The sequence below is a fragment of the Rhipicephalus microplus genome, chromosome 7 (genome assembly GCF_043290135.1).
Source record: "Rhipicephalus microplus isolate Deutch F79 chromosome 7, USDA_Rmic, whole genome shotgun sequence".
NCBI lineage: Eukaryota > Metazoa > Arthropoda > Arachnida > Ixodida > Ixodidae > Rhipicephalus > Rhipicephalus microplus.
The window spans coordinates 107,674,775-107,679,355 of NC_134706.1; the positions used below are offsets into that span (position 1 = coordinate 107,674,775).

General features: G+C 41.2%; 1 non-coding gene across 1 annotated transcript; it reads right to left on the bottom strand.

Annotated features, from left to right (window-relative positions):
- Positions 1-3,649: 3,649 nt before the first annotated feature.
- TRNAT-CGU (transfer RNA threonine (anticodon CGU)) lies at positions 3,650-3,722 on the bottom strand. The gene has a single exon. It is a non-coding gene; the product is annotated as a tRNA-Thr (tRNA).
- Positions 3,723-4,581: the final 859 nt, after the last annotated feature.

Below are 4,581 nucleotides of genomic sequence, written 5' to 3' on the forward strand. Positions count from 1 at the left end.
TGCAATCCCAGCACCACCCTAGACGTATGATTCTCCTTACCGGGAGATAAGGGCGTGCCAGAGATCGGCCACTCCCCTCCTCTTCGCGGGCAAAAGTATGCGTGATAGATGAGAGTCGCCACGCGCTCATTGAGGCATCTTGCTGACAATACTGAAAACCGGATAGTTCCCCCCCGATATAACCGCCAACAGCAGTAAGTGGTAAATACAAATAGCTTGCTGTTTGAACGTTGAAGGAGGGACTTTTCGGTGACTCAGCCGTTAGCGCCTCGCGTTCGCAACGCGGAGGTACCACGCTTGATTCCGCGTGCCTCAGTCTTTTTTTCTGGATTTTCATTGCTTGCATTTTCATATATATATAGATACGTACATATATACGGTTAATGGCATCGACGCCCACGCTGACGCTGGCGGTGAAATCCAGCTGACGGTGTCCATGTAATTGCTATTGCAATAAAACCTAATGTCCGCAGGACTGTCAAGGTCATAAAAAAATGCCTAGCGTTGATAGAAAATGACATCCTTCATTAGCTGGCATTCACCATCTTCCTTTTCTTTTTCATTATATTAGTCTTCATTGTCTGTTCCGCTACCAGGAAACATGCGCTAATGCGTCCGGCGAATGATGCAATAACATCATGGGCCAGAGAAGAACAAGTACAAAGAGAGCAAGAAAAAAAGAAAAGGAACGAGGGAGCAGTTTTTGCAAACAACAAAAATTCTCAGACGCGATCACACGAAATTGTCTAAGCCGAACGATGGCCCGAAAGAGAAGTGAGGGTGAGAAATCTGATGATTGCGACAATGTTCAGAAGCATGGATGCCTTTGTATGAAGAGAGAGAGAGAGAAGAAAGGATGTGTAAAAGGAGAAATATAAAGGAGAGAAACAGAGAATAAATAGATAGTGATAGGCCGAGTTCACAGAGAATTGATACACAAAGAAGCACATTGAACAATAAAAACTACAAATTTTGCCGTTCCGCCTCGTTATGATGATGTAAAGTGGTGACGTCGTCCCACAGTGTTTTTTTTTTCCTGATTGTACGGACGTCGATGGTCCATTTTCGTGGTGAATCCAAGGCCTTTGTTTTAAAAAGGTACAACAAAAACCACCAGTCGATGTAAATCCCAATGAATGCGTATGGCGTTGTCAAGGAAAAAGTAATATGTACAGTACTTGAACCCCATCTTGCCGCTCCACAACAGCTTCTAAAGCTTACAGAAAACCGTATCACGTCTCAAGTGCTGGCTTCACAAAAGAGATTTCCATCAAACTTGTGGCTATCGAATGGTGCCTCTGAATGCTCAAGCTTCCACGCACTACTTTCTGTAATTGCACGTTTACCTGCCTGATGAGACATCACCCAATACTTCAAGCACCGTTCTATGGTTCCCGAGCAGAATAATTTGTGGGTATACCACCAAAACAACCAAGTGTACATAGGCTAAGGCATATACACATCTTTAGAAGATAGCCAGTTTCGATATTGGTCATTACAGAGATCGGCTTAATTCATTGATAGGAAATCCTGACTATATCTGAACAAAATCGCATGTAGGCCTTACTTGGTAATGTACCAACTACCATGGTACATTGCAAAATTAGTTGGGTGATAATGGTATCTAATGGATGTAAATGTTGATGATATAGATGTTACGCTGCAGCCCTTTATTTTCTTAAACCTAATATGAACTTTATAGACGTGTTACATGCAAACGCTACTTCGGCATCCCATAGATGTGCTTCCGTTTTGACTTCACTTTAGGTATATATACTTTGCCGTAATGGTGTTCCATACATCGTTTCGACAATGTTGACTCTAACGCATATTCATCCAGAATTAGGCCAGCAATGTTGTACATACAAACGTTTCCGAAAAGTATTTATTCAGCAATAAAAAAGTGAAATTGAACAAACGAATTTGCCTGACAATGCATTTAAATGAGTGTATACTTCAATAAAATTGGTGTTTATTCATATAGACTTTCTTCTTCAGTCCCATAATTCTGTTGTGTGGACAAACGAGTCAGACAGAAAACATTGCGCCCCACTACGGTGGTTTAGTGGCTGAGGTACTCGGCTGCTGATCCGCAGGTCACGGTATCAGATCCCGGCTGTGGCGGCTGCATTTCCAATGGAGGCGGAAATGTTGTAGGCCCGTGTACTCAGATTTGGGTGCACGTTAAAGAACCCCAGGTGGACGAAATTTCCGGAGCCCTTCACTACGGCATCTCTTATATACATATGGTGGTTTTGGGACGTTAAATCCCACAAATCAATCAATTAGAGAACGTGGCAATACTGACCCAACTCATGTTCCAAATAAGTTCAAGTGTGAGATTTTGACATTCTTCACACATTTTAAAGCACAATGCTGTAAGGCATAAGACTCCTGTAAGGAGTTGAAATAACCTCAAAGTTTACCACATCCTTTATAGTTCAGTCACTGCTTTATCGTCCACCCGAATCACTCATATATATATATATATATATATATATATATATATATATATATATATATATATATATATATATATATATATACATATATATATATATACAAGGGAGAGAAGTGTATACCTAAGGGCTCGTACTTCCGTGTTTTAACACAATATTAATGAGATATAACAGACAGTAATGCCAAGGAATGTACAGGGGAAGTTATTAAAACCAATGGAATGTAAATAAGAAGAAAGAAGAAAGAAAAGTGGATGAAAAAACTACCAGCTGTGAGCAGGAATCGAACGTACGACCTTCGAATAACGCGTTCGATGATCTAACCGCCGAGCTATCACAGCGGCCGTCCCTTCATCCACTTTTTGGGGTTTATATGTGAATTTAAAAGTAGGAGTGACAGTCAGCGCCATCTATACGAGTGTGAAGCCAAACAACGAGTGTGAAAACACTCTTATTCGCATGTTTGGCGTCACGTAGCACGTAAACTTATTATGAGCGGGCAGCTGATTAATTGTCCCTTACACAACCTAAACACACCAAGTCTGCCAGTACGAGACCCTCGTTCAATGAAATAAGGGAGAGAAGTGTATACCTGAGGGCTCGTATTTCCGTGTTTTAACATAATATAATGAGATATAACAGACAGTAATGCCAAGGAATGTACAGGGGAAGTTATTAGAACCAATGGAATGTAAATAAGAAGAAAGAAGAAAGAAAAGTGGACGAAAAAATTACAAGCTGTGAGCAGGAATCGAAGCTACGACCTTCGAATAACGCGTTCGATGCTCTAACCGCTGAGCTATCACAGCGGCCGTCCCTCCATCCACTTTTTGGGATTTATATGTGAATTTAGAAGTAGGAGTGACAGTCAGCGCCATCTATAAGCCAAACAACGAGTGTGAAAACACTCTTATTCGCATGTTTGGCGTCACGTAGCACGTGAACCTATTATGAGCGGGCAGCTGATTAATTGTCCCTTTTATACAACCTAAACACACCAAGTCTGCCAGTACGAGACCCTCGTTCAATGAAATAAGGGAGAGAAGTGTATACCTAAGGGCTCGTATTTCCGTGTTTTAAAACAATATAATGAGATATAACACACAGTAATGCCAAGGAATGTACAGGGGAAGTTATTAGAACCAGAGGAATGTAAATAAGAAGAAAGAAAAGTGGATGAAAAAATTGCCAGCTGTGAGCAGGAATCGAACCTACGACCTTCGAATAACGAGTTCGATGCTCTAACCATTGAGCTATCACAGCGCCCGTCCCTCCATCCACTTTTTGAGGTTTATATGTGAATTTAGAAGTACGAGTGACAGTCAGCGCCATCTATAAGCCAAACAACAAGTGTGAAAACACTCTTATTCGCATGTTTGGCGTCACGTAGCACGTGAACTTATTATGAGCGGGCAGCTGAATAATTGTCCCTTTCATACAACCTAAACACACCAAGTCTGCCAGTACGAGACCCTCGTTCAATGAAATAAGAGAAAGAAGTGTATACCTAAGGGCTCGTATTTCCGTGTTTTAACACAATATTAATGAGATATAACAGACAGTAATGCTAAGGAATGTACAGGGTAAGTTATTAGAACCAATAGAATGTAAATAAGAAGAAAGAAGAAAGAAAAATGGATGAAAAACTTACCAGCTGCGAGCAGGAATCGAACCTATGACCTTCGAATAACGCGTTCGGTGCTCTAACCACTGAGCTATCACAGCGGCCGTCCCTACATCCACTTTTTGGGGTTTATATGTGAATTTAGAAGTAAGAGTGACGCCAAACATGCGAATAAGAGTGTTTTCACGCTCGTTGTTTGGCTTATAGATGGCGCTGACTGTCACTCCTACTTCTAAATTCACATATAAACCCCAAAAAGTGGTTGGAGGGACGGCCGCTGTGATAGCTCAGTGGTTAGAGCATCAAACGCGTTATTCGAAGGTCGTAGGTTCGATTCCTGCTCACAGCTGGTAACTTTTTCATCCACTTTTCTTTCTTCTTTCTTCTTATTTACATTCCATTGGTTCTAATAACTTCCCCTGTACATTCCTTGGCATTACTGTCTGTTATATCTCATTATTATTGTGTTAAAACACGGAAATACGAGCCCTTAGGTAT